Below are 20,387 nucleotides of genomic sequence, written 5' to 3' on the forward strand. Positions count from 1 at the left end.
GACCCTTTGAAAATGAGAAAAGAACCATTCAAACTGCTTTTTCTGGTTAGAAGTAAAAAAGTTGCTAGGAGAAAGCATGTTAGAAAAGGAGATAATTAAAAGATCTGTGAAATTTCTAATGCTGGATCTGATTTTTTTTTTTTTCCTGACAGTGCCAAGCAGTATGGGTAACAGAAAGATGTGGATTAGTGGTTTGAGCTAAAGGAAAAAGCTTTGCAATGGAACCCCAAACAGTACAAAGCACAGAGAAATCACTTCAGTAACCAGAGAACAAATGTCTGACTTGTCATTTCTACCAGATATGTCAGACAAATGCTTCCTCATAGAAAGAGGATTATTTTTAAGAAAAATAGAGTGCTTTAAATTCTCCAAAATATTCTTATGTTTCCAGAGCACTTAAGAAGGTGAGATACGAACTTTTATAAAAGCCAGAATTTGGAGAGACCCAGGATAGCAGAGGAGTACATGGAACCTGCACAAACCTCCTCCCAGGAACAAACTAGAATTACAACTAAATTATGGAAAAATCATCCTGAATAACCAACTGAACACTGACTGGAGAGCAGCCTTATAACCAAGGACAGACAGACAAAAAATGAAACTAAACCACTTTCTTATACCACATGCAAGAATAAATTTGAAATGGATTAAAGACTTAAATGTTGGACCTGAAATCATAAAAATTACAGAAGAAAACATAGGCAGCAAAATCTCAGACATTGCTCGCAGCAACACTTTGTTGGATATATCTCCCCAGGAAAAGGAACACAAGAAAAAATAAACAAATGGGACTACATCAAACTAAAAAGGTTTTGCACAGCAAAGGAAATCATCAACAAAATAAAAATACAACCCACAGAATGGGAGAACACATTCACTGATACATCTAATAAGGGGTTAATATCCAAAATTTATAAAGAACTTAGAAAACTCAACACCAAATAAACAAACAACCCAATTAAAAAAATGGGGAAAGGACCTGAATAGACACTTTTCCAAAGAGGACATACAAATGGCCAATAGATATATGAAAAGATGCTCAGCATCACTAATCAACAGAGAAATGCAAATAAGAACCACAATATCATCTCACACTGGTCAGAATGGCCATCTTCAATAAATCAATAAACAACAAGTGCTGGCAAGGATGTGGAGAAAGGGGAACCCTTTTGTACTGTTGGTGGCAATGCAGACTGGTACAGCCACTGTGGAAAGCAGTGTGGAAATGCCTCAAAATATTAAAAATGGATCTGCCTTTTGTGCCAGCAATCCCACTTCTGGGGATATATCCAAAGGAACCCAAAACACTAATTCAAAAGAACATAAGCACCCCTATGTTCAGCATTGTTTACAATCACCAAGATATGGAAATAGCACAAGTGTCCATCAGTAGATGAGTAGATAAAACTATAAAATACTACTCAGCCATAAAAAAGAAGAAAATTTTACCCTTTGTAACAGTATGGATGGACCTACAGAACATTATGCTAAGTGAAATAAGCCAGTCAGAAAAATACAAGTACTACATGATTTCACTCATACATGCAGTCTAATAAACAATTTGAACTAACAAGGAAAATAGAGACAGACTCATAGATGGAGAGCATGCTGACAATTAAGGGGGAGGAATTAGAGGAGCGGAGGGATTGAGCAAAAAGGAGAAAGGACTCATGGACAACAGTGTGGTGATTGCCAGGGGAGGGGGCTAAAGGGCACTAAATGGTGATGAAAAAAATATAATAAAAAAATTTCCCCCCAAAAAATAAAATAAAAACCAGAATTTGTTCACTTTCTAAGAACTAACTCTTTGGAAAATATAAATCCAAATATTTTGTTTAAAATATTTACTCACTTTAGTGATTATTTATGATTTTCTTTAATCAGAATAAAATTTTGCTTTTATCTGTAGTATGCCAAAGTGGCCAAAAAGATGAAACAGTAAACAAGAGAATTGCTTTCAGCTTATTGGCAATAATTACAGACAATAATTTAAGGTATGAATCTTGTTTCACAAGCATCATTGGAAGTGAATTGGATGCCCACTGTGTTCCATGCACTAAATACAAATAAAATGGAAGTCAGACCATGTCATCTCGGCTCAGACTGTGCAACGGCATCCAGTGTGACCCAGAGGAAAAGCCGAACTTCTTACAGGGACTTACAAGGTCCTGAATGCTTGCCACCTCTCCCAGCCCCCTCACTTCTCTGACCTCATCTCTGCTCCTCAGTCTGCCTGCTCATCTCTCTACAGCTTCAGGCCTCACCAGAGAACAGGCCCAGCCCCCGCACCAAGCTGGCTGCTGCCCAAGGGCATTGGCCAACCCTGGAACCCACGTATCTACTTAGGCAACTAACTCCCTCACCTCCTTCAAATCTTTGCTTAAATCTCACCCTTACACTGAGGCCTCCTCTGACCACCCTATTCAACACAGTGATATGGCCCAGCACTTGCCACCTGTGCAGTTCCAATTCCCTCCCCTCCTCTTTTTTTTTCTTTCCACAGCACTGGTGGCTTTCCAACATCTGCTGCAACTGACTGATCAATGGATTGATTGACTGTTTTTTGTTACTGTTTTTGTTTTTGTTATTGTTATTGTTTTTGTTTTTGTTATTGGTGCTCTCTTCTGCACTACGATACAAGTTCTATGATGGCAGGAGTTGTTTGTTCTATTAACTGATGTATCCCAAGATTACATCACTATGCCTGAGATTGTATATTAAATAAACGAGCACAAGCTGAGGACAGGAATTTTTAATTAAATTTTAATCTTTGCAATAATGTAAATGGAATGATTTACTCATAGCATGTACTACTGAATAGCCAAGCTGAAACTCAACTCAAAATCTAAAACATTTCCCAACCTCCCCTACAGCAATATCAGCTCTCATTCTTCAATTAGTTAGTCCTTTCCTGAGTGACTAAGTCATACAAAGCATAATGCTGCAGCAATTATGAAGGGTAATAAAATGTGGAAGTTGGCTTCAAGGAGCTTACTCTCTGATTGATTTTCAAATGAGGAAACTCAAAGAGTAAAGTAGAACCCATCTGGTCATCCAGCTAAACACGCAAAGCCCTTACGCTTTACCCTGGTCGACCTATCTCAGCTCCTTCTGTGGTTCCCAGTTGGAACTTGTCGGCATACATAACACCTTCTTTAATTTTCTACATTTTATCAATTGAGAAAATGAAAGGCCTTCTGAATTCTTTTTTGTCTTGAAATATTTTACAGCCTATACAGTCAGGGTGTTAGATGTGCTTCCATCACCAATATCCTATTTCTTCTACAGACTTTCTGTAAGATGGATTCTCATTTTCCTTTGATCTATGGATTGTGAACATGAGGAGAATAAATAACTTAAGTCGAACACTTCAGGCTCATCTCTCAGACATTATCCAAATCTTCTAGAGCCTGTGCTAGAAGCTTAGCCGGTACAAATGTATTAAGACAAATGTTATGGACTCGATGATTATGTCCCTTTAATTTCATATGTTCATGCCCTAACCCCTAATGTATTTGGAGTTGGAACCTTTGGGAAATAATTGGTTTTGATTAGGTCATTAGTGGGACCCTCATGATGAGATTAGTGCCCCTGCAAGGAGAAGACAGAGGGCATTCTCTCTCTCCCCACAGACGTGCACTGAGGAAAAGCCAAGTGAACACACAACAGATGGATGCCATCCCCAAGCCACCCTTGGTGAGGGAGCGCTCACCAAGAACTGAATCTGGGGTACCTCCGCAGCTGTGAGAAACAAATGAACGTCTGTTGTTTAAACCTTCCAGTCTATGGCATTTTATTACAGAAGCCTAAGCCAACTAAGACAAAAGACATTTAAAATAAAAACACCAGATGAAATACCTAAAGAGAAATGACAAAGCTTCCTCCAGTCTGCATCCCCTTCTGACTCTTTTAATAATAGAGCTTGTCAAAACAAGGATTCAGATGTTTCTGTTATAGAAAGGAGCTGAACTAGTAAGTCTTTTAGAAAAGACACTGTACCATTGGCATAGGGATTGCCCATATTAGATGTAAGAAAATGTTTACTCCTTTGAGTCTGGCTGTGATGTTGATTACTCACAAGATCCCGGTTGGGTTTGTAAAGCCCATCAAATCTCCTCCCAGTGTCAAGCTAGACTAGGAGTTCAAAAAAACAAATAAATAAAACATATTTTCAATTTAGGATGTGGCTTGAAGAAAATAAGGGATGGAGAGCAAAAGAATGCTGCACCAGTATGTGAAAGACAGATCTGGGAAGAAGGGATGTGGATAAACGGCAGTTCTGGTGAATGGACTGCTGAGGGCAAAAGCAGGTGCAATGGTACGAAAAAACAAGTGAAAAAAAAAAAGGACTTGTGAACAGTTCAGTTTAGGACAGCGATGAGGTCTTAGAGGGGAGTGCACACTGTAGATAAAAGCTAAGGAATATAAATATTCCACAGGCAGCCATGAGCCACTAATGCTTTTTGTTCAGGTGGGTGACGATATCTGGACCATATCTACAAAGATTAATCTATGTGCGAGAAGGACTAAATATCCATATTATTAGTGGAAAAATAGTGAGAAAAAGATATTGTGTATAACATGTCAACACATTAACACACAGAACTCATTATAAGAAGACATATACTTATTTGGGCATCCAAGAACCAAAACAGAGAATGTAGGACAGGACTTGTAAATAGATTACCTAAATTGGCTCCTGTTATCAAAAAGAATGACCACATGTGTACCACACTGTGAGATCTCAAATGTCAATAGGCTTTTGGATTATTCATTATTCTGCCTGAAAAATTCTCTGGAGATCCCACCCACTGAGAACACCTCAATCCTCCAGCCTGAAAGAATTTGTCTTTTTGTTAATTACATGAGTCTAATCCTCAGAGATACTATTTTGCATGAATAATGGAAATCACATATAATAATGGAAAGCTTCCACCAAGAACTACTATTCAGATATTGAGAAGAATGCCTCACACTCTTAGCATATCCTAATGCATAATTGCGCTGGTCCATCTCATTCTCATGGTCTCTCAGAGACAGTGTGAGCCATTGGAGAATAAATCACTCATTTGAGCATATTCTACCATTTTGATCAAATACAAACCACCTTTAAAAAGCTATTCCCAGTCAACATTATAATGCTAGACAATATTATAAATTTCCTTCATTATAGAAGTCTATTTGAAGTCTTTCTTACCTTACCTTTGAAATGATTAATCATATTTGCTTTGCAGTGTTGCTTGAAACTTGAAGCTTTCACCCCATAATCTTAAGCTTTTATGTGAATTCCACATCCTCTGTCATTTCTCCCACCGGAGTTACTCACTTCAAGAACATGAGTCTGTGGTTCTCATCCCTGTTACCATTGGGCCTTGGCAGTCTTTTTTCTCTGTGAATTCTTCTTTTGTGTTTGTGGAGCTTGTGGTAGTTACCAATGATACTCTAAAAATAAGTCACCAACACCACTTTTTTAGAAAAGGATAATTGTATTATGACTCAGTTGGGGCATTGTACATGGGGTCATATAAAGAAAGGAACTTCTGCAATAGTAATATTCATTCTCTCTCTCTCTCTCTCTCTCTCTCTCTCTTTCTCTCTCTCTCTCTCTCTCTTTCTCTCTCTCTCTCTCTCTCTCCTTCTCTTCTACACCCCAATGAAACTAGGCTATGAGTATAGTAGATGAGATGATTTTCTATTGCCCAACTAAAAAATATCTTAACTCTTTGTCTTTCTGCCATTTAAAGTATCCAAAGTTTTTCCCCCTTTCAATGGAGCAAAACAAATGTAATCAGCCTGCTGTTCATATTCACATAGACTATTCTGTGGCTTGAATATATTAAAATTGATACAACATACCAAATAGAAAACCCTATTTAATAGATATGAGTCAAATTTATTTATGTTTTTCTATAATTTAATAAACTTCCAGGGCTTGGAGAAAAGAACACAAACTCAACATAGTGAAGCCAAAATTGATCTTTTAGGCTATATTTGCATATCTGAGATAAAAAGTAATAATTCTGCGGATGATCATTTAATAGTGGCAATAATTATGTGTTCTTGGAAATTAGATTGAAGGCACTAACAATAGTAAAAGGGAATGTTTCAAAAATAAAATTGCATTGCATTTATGAGACCACCTACATTTTTTAGAGCCATATAAGTAAGACTAAAATAAAAAAAACCTTGAAATTTTTATTTTTCATAATAGATGGTAATTAAGTTTCATGATTGTTTCAGGCTTGATATGCTTCTGCTTAATTATCCTTCTCACCATGTAATCCTCTCTACATGTATTATTGCTCAGAAAAAAAATGTATACACTATAAAAATGGCTGCCTCTTCCTAAGTATCTTTCCATAGGTTATTTCACAATAACCCCACAAGAAATGTGGTCTTACATTCATTGTAGAGCTGAAAACACTGATCTCTCCAGTTGACGCAGTGGTGAGTGGCAGCTCCAGGATGCAAATGCAGCCCATTACAGCATTAGAGCCATTTGATTGATTCACACTTAAGTGAACGTAGGTTTATCAATAAATAGTATTACATTTGCACAAAAATTTTCTCCCTCTTCTATCTTTCATCCTATTCTTCTTCACTTGGAAGGTGTTTTCAGCAACTCCCACTTGTCTGTAAACTCCCTCCCCCCCTCAGCTATGACTAACAATGTCAGCAGAGGTTCCTGCGGAACTCTAAGGATATAAATCAGTAGAAGTTGCTTAGTAATTGGCAGAGCAGATACATAATTCTCTGTTTCTAAGTAGCTGGCTGCATAAAGTATCACTAAGGAGGTATTTTCTTAAAAACCAATTTGGGGGACCCACCCTTAAGTAATTCTGACTAGTTGAGCTACAATGAGGCCTAAGAACCTGCATCTTTAACTGCCTGCAAAGGTGATTCTCATTTGCAGGCAAGTTTGAGAACTACTGGCTTAATCGGAAGCGGAATTGCTAATCAATAATTCCATAAGACCAAGATTAAGATCAACTCAGCTGCACCCTAGAATCACCTTGAGAGCTTATTCAAGTTCTCATGCTCACAAGTCACCCCAGACCAATCACATCAGGATGTCTGAGGGTGAGACCTGAGCATCCGAGTCTCCTTGTTTTCTAAAGCTCCCCAGGAAACTACAAGGCACAGCCAAGGTTGAGAACCACTGTTCTGAGGGATGAAAATAATCAGCCAGAGTGTTTCTACCCCAGATCTCTCTCTTTTTTTCTTCTTCCACTCCCTGGGCTGCAATTATAGAGTTGTGACCTGAGTGCGATGACATGTGAACATCTCTGTCTGCAGCTGGAGTATAGCTCCAACCCGGAGAGCTGGGCCTGCCAGCTGGCCTGTCTTCCAAAATAGAGGTGTGACCAAAACCGAAATGTGAAAAAAAAAAGGTCCCTAATTCCATTCTTTTACCCTACAAGTATTTAAGCTGAATGTGAACATTACCTTTCAATCATTTAAAAAAACATAAATAATTTTCTATTTCTTAATTGCTTACACACGTCCACACACATACTCTAAAACACACACACACTCGTATAATCTTTATTGCAAAATCTTGCTTAAAACTGTGTCCCCTGGTGTGTTTCAAGACTGTGACAGCAGGAAAGGAAGACAGAAGTGTTAGGAGCTCCTGCGTGAGTCTGAATGCAGAGAAGATAAAAATCTGAAAGATTATGGAAGGTTAGAGGTAAAGGTGCCCAAAACAGAACAAATATGTTTATATAGCATTTCTCTACTACTCCAGTTTCCAAATGACATTGTCAGAAAAAGCTGTAAGTTGAATAGAGGATTAATTCCCACTCCTCTTAGAAAATGGAAAGCCAGCTGCTGACAATGACGTAGCTGTGAGCGTCCAGGGTCAGACATGGGGAAGTTAATGAGGTGACAAAGGACTAGAGGACAGAGTCAAAGACACCTGCTGGCATTCCTTCTGGAACAGGTTTGAATCCACTTTTTACCTAAAATCTACCACCATTCCTTTTTTCCCCCTCTTTATGTGATTGAATCTGGTCCAACGTATTCTTAAATCACCTCAAGGATTGGGATGCTTTTCTCAGTTCCTGTCATAAGGACATAAAACAGGACGGCAATAGTCTGACTGGTGATTGGGAAGTAGAGAAAAATTGGAAATTATCTCCAGTTTATGTCTAAGTCAATTTAAATCAGCAGATGAGCCGAAACTCGAACAGGACAAGCTCACAGTCTTATGAGCCAATTCAAAATGAGTTTTAAAACAAATTTAGAACCCAAAAGGCAATTTAATTCAAAATTCCTCTAGGCAGAAAACCAATGGGACTTTAAAACATGGTAAAATGCAAATAAAAGGGCAAATTCAAGGGTAAAAATATTTTACAAGTTCCAGTGACAGCACAAAAATGCTATTTAAATATAGGATAGTAGGAAACTGATATTGTACAACATTTATTTTTTAAAGCACTAGACTGGAAATGAGCAGTCCTTATATAGTTTGGGCTCCACCAGTAACTAACAGCCCTATGCAAGTCATATAAAATCTTCTGAGCCTTAGATTCCTCATCGTTAAAAGAAAGATGAGGGATAACTGATACCATTGACACCCCCAAAATACTTGGTTCTGTACCTACTTGGAAAGCTCACACTTTGGATTGTCTGAAATGTCTACACCATTTGATTATATTGTAAAGTAAAATTGCTTTAAAATCCAATTTGATACCTATAATTCCTTCCACCTTCAATAGACTAAAACCCAACCTGAATTTACCCTATGTAAATTTAGTTTACAGAAAATTAATAGTGTTGTACTGAAAAGGAAAGAAGTTTCCAGAATTGCTAAAATATTTTGAGGTTGGTAAAATATTTTCTCTAGAAATTGTTTTTCCTTAATCCCAAAACCATTATAATTAAAAGAGACTGAAATAAATAACTATTTCTCTCTGGCAAGAAAGAATAAAATTTTTACTAATCGATGGATGGGATTTTTCAATCAATGCTTGGCCAGCATCCCTTCCGCTTCCCTCCCACAACTTCCTCGTTCTCTCTAAACCCTTTTACCCACCATCATCTCACCCGTCACCAACAGGAAGACTTCTCTTGGTCCTCAGTTTCTTCACAAGTTTGTGGTTCAGAAAATTGTCTTGTTCCTTCCGGTAAGCTTTGCTCCTTTCCTCCAAGTGACTGTAGTATTTGACATCTTAGGAATTACTAGCTTTATTCTTGAAAAATTCATATCTGTCTTGATGCATGTCTTAAAAATAAAACTTCATTCTTATCAGAAAGGATATGCTTATAAGTTTTATGGCTTAATGTGATGGCAACTACCCAGTTTTAAAACAAATAAGGACACTTGATTTACCATGCAATTTATAGAAGCTAAAAGATGAATCCTGTTGTGAATCTCCATTGATTTAGAATAAAGCACAGAGAAGCTTACCATGTAATTCTGTTGTAAAATGCTATTGATTTCCTGTACAATATATAGAAGCTCATGGTGTGGCCTTATTGGGAGACTCTTATTCACCGTGCAGCAGCATAAAACCAACAGAGTCCCTTGGTGGCAAAACTCTCTGGTTTAATATGGATCACAGAGGATTTGATTGTCACTCCATGGTAACAAAACTTGAAATTTCATTAATCCAATTGTGAATTTCTCATTAGAAGCCCTTCTGCACCCTGAAATGCAGCTCCAACCAACCATGAACAACGGCAAGCACAGTCTTACTCTATGGAAGTAACTCATGAAAAAGCAACCTTGGGAGAACAGCTTCTGGCATAAGCCACGTGTGTTACTAATCTTTCCCTTAGTAAGAGGTATAAAATATTTTACCCATGCCAAAAAATAATTTAAGTGAAGTTCTTAGTATAAAAATGCCAAATCCGACCAGAGAAATAACAATGTGACCTTTAGTATTCATTTACTTTAAGAATAGCTCTATTTTCTGAACACTTTGAGATTGCTTGAGAATATTTTAATTTTCTCATGCTTTATTTCTTATTTAGAAAAGTCTGTTAATCATTATTTGAACTATGTACGACTAAACAAGGTAACACAACATGAAGTAGATTATTATTCTACACATGATTTTTTAAAAAGTGTTCAAAGAAAAAAGTCTTCCAAGATTTTCAAACTGGAAAAATTATATAAAAGAAGTCATACAATGTATAAAATTATATGGTGTTTTTTGGTCAAATACTGTTATCAACTTAAAATATTTCATTTCTCAATTTAATTATAAATATTTCTCATTAGGAAAGAATTTTTGTTTAAAAGGTTACCATAAATCTGTTGCTCTTTAGAATAAGCTTCCTTTCTTCAGAATCTAATAAAATAAGCTCTTTTCAGAAGAAACATGTCAAACATCATTTTTGTATATGTTAGGTTTATGTCCTTTACATAAATTATTCAAGTCTGCCTTTCTCTTAACCCTGCATTTTCTTTTTTGCCTTAACATGAAAAATGTACTTAGTAGTAAGAAAATGAATAGTCCTTCATTTCAGTCCTTTGTACTGTTCAAGAAATGCATTGTGATTTAATATGCTACAAAGATTCCTTTCAACTTCAAGGCAGATGAAAATCCATGCTACATGAGATTTCTTCCAGGAGGTTCTATCGCAAATGTTCTCTTCTTACATGTATATAGACTGCAACTGTGAAGAACAATGTTTGAGAGACTGCTTATGTTTTATATCCTATTATGTTTTCTGTCAAAGACTAATTATCTCTGATGTGTATTACAAGTTATAAGATAATATATACTCAAAAAAAGTGTTCTCTTATCCTGTCCAGAGAAATGAAAATTATTTGTAGTGGGAAGAAGGAAAACAAACCTAGAAGCCAGAAGACACCAAAATTAAATGCTACAACCGGTCCCTATCCTCTATATGCACCCCCATCATAAATGTCTCCAAGGGAACTCCTTTTTAAAGCTATAACCCCCAGCTGGGAGGTCTCAGACCATCTGGACAACATAAAACGAAATCCATGTTTCCTCTTGTCTCAAAAAATAAGTAATACTGTAGCTCACTTGCAAATATTTACTGCACGCTTAACAAATATGTCAGGCACTATTTGAGGGGCTTTTCACACATAAACTAATTTAATCCTCACAGTGACTTTTGAGATTTTATTATGAACCTCATTTCACAGGTGCAGAAGCTGAGCACAGAAAGTTTGCAAAACCTTCCCAAGGACACAGAGACAGTAAGTGGTAGGGCAGGACCCAGGAGGTCTAATCGCACAGGCCGTGCTGGGTAAGACTCCACGCTAGATTGCCCCAATAGGGATAATGACTGTACTTTTCCAACTTGTACAGGAGGGAGTGTTTTATGTAACGGTTTAGATCTATTGTCAATAAATACATCGTGTCACTCTCATAACTGTGTGTGTGTGAATCTAACGTGAGTAATGCATTGCAGAAATTTAAGAGTCCTTCAGAAGAATGTGGATAAATGCAAGGTGTACAACGTGTTTTCCTATTGGGAGTGTATATCCCGACATAGCTGCTTCTGTCATTTGGGGGTGGGGGGAATGAGCTTATTAGAGAGAATTAAGAAGTATTAAGGGAATTAAGAGCCATTTCATAACCCTCAGCAGTACCGAACAAAAACTACACAACTTCTTGGTCATACAAGAATTTTGCCTCCTGAGATATCAGGTAGCTCAATAAGGTTAAATGTGCTGCCAAAATTCTATTCTTAAAAATATCCCAAAACCAGTAAGTTGCCAGACATTCAATCAGAGACAATTTTTATAGTCTTTCTCCTTCCTTAAAGGAGTAAGTGATGAAGTAGAGTGAGATCATTCACATGTCAAGAAGCATTTAACTGTCTTAGCTGTAAACTTGATTAATAGTTACCACATTGGACTTAATAGCACAGCAGATAACATACTTTTCTGCTCCATGTAAAAGCCTTCCTTGGGTAATAAGAAGATACCCTAGGTGCGAGAACAGCTGTTTGATGTCTGTAGCAGGTTTTAGAATAGCAAACTTTAGCCCCAGGGGCACAAGAAGCATGGAAGTAGCATCTTCAAAACAGCAGACGCCATTGTCTATTTTCCCCCCTTAGACTCAGGGCTTAGGGAAATCTCTGTGAACGTCGGACAGGTCGGGGTCTTTCGGGGCAGTGCCTCTCAAACTTAGGCATGCAGAGGGGGTGGCCTAGAGCACTGTGGAAACACACCTTCCTGGGCTGAGAGTTTGCATCTCTGAAAAAGCTCAGAGGTGATTCTCCTGCTGCTGCCAGGACCGCTTTGAGCAGCTTTCCACTGTTTTAGGGCATCCTTGTAACCACCGTGATTCCTGAAACTGCCTTTCTTTCCCACTACTTTATTCTCTTCTCTCATCATAGTGAGACAGAGAACAGCTCTGGCAACCACAGGACATGCAAACACAATCAATGTGCCCCGACCAAAAAACAAATACAAGGTCACAGTGAAGCTTCGGGCTTCCTCGGCTGCGTACCTGAGCGTGAAAAATGAATAGCCCTGAGTGAGGAACAATTCTATCTCACCCTGTCCATGAGCTTCAGTTGTGGCAGGTGGCCTTGCCAGTTAAATTTTTAGGGTGTGGTTTCACGCTGTAAAGAGAAGCCAAGGGGATTTGAAATAGAATACATGTGGGGTCTAATTCAGATGCTCTCTGCAGTTTTCAGTCAAGACATTTCTTTATCCTCCATTTAGGTCACTATTGATCCAACTCACAGCAAAGTCTTCAAGTATCTACTGGATGATTAAATTATACAGTCATCCGTTTAGTGTCACATTTTTAAAGGCATGTCCAAAGGAGCTCAGCACAATACATTTGTGATGCACTTGGGGTGGGGAACACACAATGCAATATACAGATGATGTATCATAGAAATGTAAAAAATAACTAATACGTTCATTAACATTTCTCAGCTATGTGATGTAACATTATGTGTAGTATTTTTAAGTTAAAAGGGGGGATTATTGTAACAGGTTTTCTGCTGTGAATAAGGATATCCTCATTTTATCAATTGAGAAATTGTGGTTCAAAGAAATTAGGTTATTGGAGATATAAAGCACAGCTAGAAAATATAGCCAATAATATTGCAATAACTATGCCAGGTGAGTACTAAGAATATTGGGGGAACACTTTGTAAAGTATGTGATTGTCTAAACACTATTCTATACACCTGAAACCAGTAAAAAAATAATGTTGAAAGTAAACAGTAATTGGAAAACTAAAAATATTAGGCTATTTGCCCAAGATCACATGCTAAGAGCATAGAGAGAGGAGACAGCAGGCCTGCTGTGGGCCCCAGTGTGCAGGATGAGATGAAGCCACAGTGGAGCTGCCTAGTGGGCCATGTAGGTCTGTGAGTGGATTGCAGACGTGGCCAGGACTCAGAGGACCTATGGAGGCAAGAAGAGCTGAAGGATTGAGTGAGCAGATGAAAAGGGTCTGGGGACGCCCTCACTATGCTGAGAGACCATGTGTCTCACCACCCCTCCAGGCATGAACGATGGATGACAGCAGATGATCAGTTACCAGGTATAACAAGGGATTTCTTCTAGAAGGAGGCCAGTGAAGACTTCAAAAATAGCAAGTACCAATATGTAGACTTTGAGGCCAAAAGGTCATGAGTCAAACACTGGATATATTGAATCTGAGATACCTGGGGGCCATTCAAGGGGAGGTGCATTTTGAGAAACCAATTTGCCAATCACTTGTTTCTAAATGGAAATTGAAAGCATGGAACCTACCACGGACACTCACTGTGTTTTCACACTTCCCACAAGGCTTCCTCTTTTCTGTACCAACCACATTGTAATAGAAAGAGTAGCCACAGTTGCACAATGTGACTTCTCCCTTCCAGGCCACTGTTAATTGGATGAGGAGAGGGTACGTTGCCCAAACTGAACCAGGCAATTTGGAATTGGACCTAGAACAGTCCAACTTCAGTCAGGTTGCTTATTATAAAAGATATGAATTTGGTCTATTCTTTCAGCAACCATTTTCCATTGTGTAAAGCAAAAAGAGAAACATGGAGATGAGAACAAAGAGAAAAGAAGTTTCGGTTTATCTACAGTGCTTTGCTTCGGTTCATCCCTGAAACGTAGCTACATCAAAGGTCTTAGGGTCCATGAGGCAACCTTCTATCTCTACCCCCCCCAAAAAATCTTCCTTTTTATTTAATCAAGTTTAATTTGATTTCTGTTACTTCAAATCAAGAGTTTTAATCAATAAAAAGTAATATGAATAATAAGATGTTATGGAGACACATTTTAGAATGAGGAAGACTTTTTGGAGAGAAAAGAAGTATCCTGAATAATAAGCAACATTAAATATCAGACAGAAGAGAAGAGTTCACAGGAGATGGAGAAGTGGTAGGAAAAAAAAAGAAAAAACCCTAGAGCTATAGTGTCTTCCAAGTCAAGAGTAACCAATTTCAACAAAGTGTCAACTTCTTCCTGTCTGGCGGTCACGAAACAAAGAATGAAGTGTGGCCAGTGGATTTAACAAGAGGGCGGTCACTGTAAACTTTGGCGAGAGCAGTTGGAGTGGGTTGTGAGGAGCTGTGAGGAGTAGATAGTAAGATTTCACAGAAAGAACAAGGATATGTGTAACCCAATCAATACATTTGACTTTAAAGAGAAGAGATAGTATGAAGGGGACTTGGGATTATTACAGGGTATTTTTTTTCTCCTGGAATGTGTGTGTCTATTATACACGTTGGAAACACGTCAACATATTTAAATTCTGATGGAAAAGAAACGTAGGGAGACTGACATATTAGAAATACAGTAGAAAAGAGAGTTATAGGTAGCATTAGGGCCTGAGAAGGCCAGAAGGGTGGGATCCTGAGAACCCCTGAGGGACACCTCTTGCATCACAAGCAGAGGGAACGGGGAACCGTGGTCAGGTGAGGTAAGATGCCAGGTCACTGTTAGGGAATTAGGGAAGTGGAAGAGCTCAGCCACTTTTAGTGTTGGTTTTCTTCTCTCCTTTCTAGCCACGCTTCTTTTCCTTCTCCATGTCCTGGAGACATGAACCCTGAAGGCCCTGCCCTCCTGCGGCAAAGGAGGGAGGAGCCCAGGAAGAAGGCGATCCAGATGAAACCTTAGCAGCGTTTGGCCGATGTCGTCCTCCTCTAAGCCGTTGTGTTCTCTTCGGCAGCACATACATTCTGTCTTCACCCCACAAATGTATAAATATACCCAATCTCCTCAATTAAATGGAAATCTCTTTGTGGGAGAAAAGCATGTATTGTCCAGTTCTGTACTTTTCTCTTCAGTAACTGACAAATGGTTCTCAAATACAGTTTTTAAATAAATTAAATAGAAATGCTACTTAGTATCCAACATCAATAGCAACTTAAAATCTAATCATCCTTTCTAACTTGTGACACAAAAAAAGGATCATAATTTCTGATTACCTCTTAAAAATTGAATTCGCATATGTGCTTTCTGATGATTTCAGGAAAAAAAAACTAGCACTTTGTAGAACTTATTTAATTTGTAGATGCTTTAGAGACTTTTATAATCTGACTCATTTAAATGAACCTCCAAATAAGTAACAAATTATAGCAAGATTTTTTATTATCCCTTTCATAGTTTCTTTAAATGTTAAATATTTCTTCCTTACTTCTTTTCAGAACTATTTATTCCAAATCCACTGCAGACACATCCAGAATTTTTAAAACCTGGATTAATTTCAGGCATCACATAATGAAGCTAATGTTTCCATGGTTTCATATTTCTAATGGCTCTTGGATACACCCTGCACTATCAGTAACATCCTTCCCATGCCCCTTTCTCCCCTCCCCACTGCTGTTGAGCCTGCACTTAATATCTGTTAACCTAAACGTATGCACATGTAAGTCATGTGATTAAAAATGCATTTCTGCTGTTAGTATTTCTAATACACCTTTTCAATTTCTATGCATTTCAGATCTGGTTACTTTCATGTTTAGTATTGGGTTTTGAATGAATGCTGAGCCACCAGTACTGACTCTTTAATGGTACACTGCTGCCCTCTAGCTCACGTTTGAAAAGTTCCCTGCCATGTAGCAATGTCTTCAATAATCTCGTGTATATGCCCAGTAAATAGATATCCATTCTTTTTCAATGAGTCATGTATTAGCAGTTCTGTAACAATTCAATATGTATGGTTATTAATTAAAATTAGACATCCCTTTCCTTTCTAGTATGATTTATAGGGTTATTGTATTCTATATTCTCAACCAATTCTCTTTTCACCTTAATTTTTACGTTCTCCTTTCAGGTAAGCTGCCTGTTTTTAAAAATCAATGTGCTTTCTTATCTGTTATTCCTTAAGCCTCTAAAGATAAGTATCAAATCTTTTATGTGCTTGGTGAATACTGAGTACTTGTCAAAGGATATTTTTGGAGATGGAACAAAATAATTTCAGTTCAAATTCCAAGGACTGTCAGAAATTTTACCAGGTGTTTCTTATGTTCAAAAAATTATAAAAACCATTTAAGACATGATTTGCTATTCTTCTCTGAGAAAAGTTCTGAAATAGATCCTGTTATGGCCTGACATTCTTTTGTGATGAGATTTTCTGGCCTGGATAGAGTAGCTGGCAGGAGGCTATTACCGGAACAATTCCACATCTGGTTTGCTGAGATTTGTTTGTAGTCAAACATATTAACTAAAACTCAGTAAAACTACATTAAATCAGACTGCATATTAACAAAAAGCAAAGGTCCAATTATTTAAATATCTACCTGCATTTTGGCGCCCAGAAGCCTTAATATTGAGCATTAATGTGCAGCATCATTTTCGGTTTTGTACTCAGCTGGAACTGTGTGGTGAATGGCTTTTCGGCACAGCGCAGAGACCATGAGCTCAGAAGGTGGGAGAAACCTGCATTTGACTTCCAGTTCTCTCAACACTTAATTTCTCTGAGTCTTACGTCTCTTACTTTTAAAATAATCAGCACGGCAGTCTCATGAAATTGTAGAGAGCATCGAATAAGCCAAGAAATAGAAAGCACCAGTGTGATGTACTCTCTGTACGAGGAACCTAATAAACCTTTGTTTAATCTAAATTTCAACTTCAAGGTAAATTGCTTATCTTTTTTTTCCCTTCCCCTTTATCATAGTTGCTTGCTCTTTGTGTATCCTTTATCTCTTTTTCAGTCAGTGTTCTTTTTGCAAGTTCGAGCTTATTTAAGCTTAAAATGAATTTATTAAGAAACATTGGATAATGCACAGCACCTAGGAGGATCAAAAAATCAGGCTTGGAAGCTACACTTAACTGCTCCAGAGAGACCCCGAGCCACTGCCCCTGGGCAACAGTCCCGCCAGTGCCACACACCCCGGCACGCTCACTGCCCCGGGGACTCATCACTGCCGCCCCGCTCTGGCTTACCCCGAGTGGAGTCCCGGAAGGTTGAGTGACTGCATCTGACTGGCGCAGTCTTTGCAGCACCGTGGCTGCGGGAAACCAGGCAGGCAAGGCTCTGCGTTCTACCTCGGTAGACAGGAGACACAAGGAGAGAAATCCCACAAACACCAAAAGCTATGGATGGCTTTCACATGGCCATTTCACCCTGCTCCTTGCTTTTTATGATCCCCATCATGCTGATCAAATTGTGTTTACTCAGGAGTTTCTAGAAACAGAGAAACTGAAGGCCAATAACAACCCACAAGTTATTGATTGTCTCAGCTGTCCCATCTCTATTTCTCACTCTCTCTGGGTAGAGCGAGGTGTATGAGAGTATTACACTGTACAGGGATAGAAGGATATTATGCATACAGTGTACAGGTTGATTGATAGACTAAACAGTTATTAAATTCCAGAACATGAGCAAGGAACAAAAATATAAATATAAAATGAATAAGATCTGTGTCCTTCATTCTGGGAACTCATATCTTAATTAGGAAATCTGTCGTGTAAACCACTAATTATAGGCAACACGAGAAGAGCTTCAACAGGGAAGAAGCAAGGCACTGTGCACGGATGTAATGTTTAGAGATACAAGTGCTAACACCTGTAATAGAAAGCCCAAGATTAAAGATATCGTTCGATAATACTTATATCACAAACATACTGGCAAGTCTGTTTTGTTACACAGGTGGCTGGAGACATGTCAATAGACTGTTGTGTGATGCTCACAAGTTCAGACTGCACTGTGTGCTTTCAATTTTTATTCATATTTAGCTTTTAGATCTTTCACTGCCTTCAAATCATTTCAAGCTTCATTGTTATTCAGACGCTCACTGTAAAATGAAATTTTTAGATCATAAACTGTCCTTGAAAATAGAAACTTCTTACTATGATACTAATGTTTTACTTTCCAGTCTTAAAATATTATAGTTTTTAATTTACATGTCTTATGTATACTCATTTAATAAACAACTTTAAATTCAGTAATCACATTTTCCCGTAAGCTTTGATTAGAACAATTATGGTAAATGAAAATAAGAAAGTAATTTCTGTGAAGAGATTCATAAAGCGTCCTTTTCAAGCCATAAAGCAGCCATCTAAGTAGGGTTTTTTTTTTTTTCTTCAGCATTAGGGCTACAAAAAATTCTTTCTGCTCTGCTTAAGATACAGACCCAAAACCCTTTCACTGTCTGCTCATCTTCTTTGTCTTGATCTCCCCAAGTTCTATAAGTCTCAGCAGAAGACTTAGCACACAGAAGGAGCCCAATAAATTCTGCTGAGTGTCTGTCTGGCCCTCTTACCTACACTAAGGAGGCAGACACATCAGCAGAAAGTCCCCTCCAAAACAGAAACCATAACTGAATTTTTATATCTACTCCAATTTTTCTTTAGCCCTAAATGCTTTTGGCCAAGGTTGGTTTGCCTTAAATTAAAAAGAAGAAGAAGAAGAAGAATATCCACCTAAGGGATACACCTAAGGGAAACCTCCATGGAGATTGCCCTGCCAACTTGTCATAAACTGATTGGGAACACGAGACTGAATGTTTTCTGTCACCTCACTACTGTATACTGAATGCTGAAGATAACATTCCCAGAATTCCTCCTGCTGGCATCCTGAATATTGTGTTTTATAAATGCTAATAAAATGTATGAGAAAAAAACTAAAGGCTACGAACAAGTGATTGGCAGAGTTTTTATAACATCTTTAACCCATTGTGGTAAAATCCAAGCCAAAGCACGAAACGTGTTTCAAAAACGCCTGTGGACTGTGAAGGTGTCTCTAGAGCTGCATTGGGGTGTGAGACCATACAATTGTCTGCGTGTGCGGATTCCTCTAACTCAGATTCTACTCTGCACATGTGGAAAGGTCGAGGAAGCAGGCTCTTACTTCTCATGTCTTCATTCTTTCAGCCCCAGATCCCTCAAATCCCGCCCCCCGACACACGTACACTCAGACATCTGACTCACACACACGCTACAGTCACACTCACACACAAGTAAGAAAGAATACAACTTTTGTTGCAAGGAAAAAAGACCCCAAATCACTGTTCTTTAAAGGAGCTAGAAGTTTGTTTCTCTCTCAGATAAGAGTCTGAATGTGGGCAAATAGAATTCTGCTCCACAAATCGGAACTCCCATCTTGTTACTCCACCTTGCATAGCCTCTGTTCCCAAGGGCGTTGCCCCAGACACCTTATCAGAGGCCAGCCAGCAGGAAGGGTGAAGGAGAAAAGAAGGAAAAAGGATCAGGAGCAGAGTGTCTGCCTAAGGAAGTTTCCCTGAGCTTCCATGGAGCACTCCTACTAACATCTCTTTGGCCTGAACCTAATGACATGACCACAATCAGCCACAATGGAAGGTCACCTTTATTTTTCATAATGTGTTCCCAACTGACGTATTTAGGTGTTATTAGTGAGAAGAGAGGGGAGAATGAACGTTGGCACACAACCAGCAAGCTGTCATGGGATTCCTCCCTCCTCTCTCTGCCCTGATGTAATGCGTAGAATCTCATTCTTTGTTCTACCCACCCTACACCACCTTTCTCTCTACCTCGTAGTCCACAAAGAATCTTATTCTTATGTATCCAAACACATTTCTGCTCAAAGGAGAGGCAAGGGGAGCAATTAGTGAAGGACAGACCGACTGTCACTATTTAAGCTGCTGAGTAGAGCAGTCCCCCCTCACCCACGGTTCCGATTTTCATGGTTTCAGTTATCCACATCACAGTCTGAAAAATACTAAATGGGAAATTCCAGAGATAAACAATTCATAAATTTTAAATTGCATGCCCTTCTGAGTAACGTGACGACATCCTACCTTGTCCCTCTCTGTCCTGACCTGACCAGGACATGGATCATCCCTTTGTTCATAGTATCCATGCTGTACATGCTACCCACCCATTGGTCACTCAGGAGCCATGTGGGTTACCAATCAACTGCCTCGATGTCACAGCACTTATGTGTAAGTAACCTTTACCACCCCTGATAATGGCCCCAAGCATTAGAGCAATGATACCGCAATTCAGAAATACC

Source organism: Desmodus rotundus, chromosome 11 (genome assembly GCF_022682495.2).
Source record: "Desmodus rotundus isolate HL8 chromosome 11, HLdesRot8A.1, whole genome shotgun sequence".
NCBI lineage: Eukaryota > Metazoa > Chordata > Mammalia > Chiroptera > Phyllostomidae > Desmodus > Desmodus rotundus.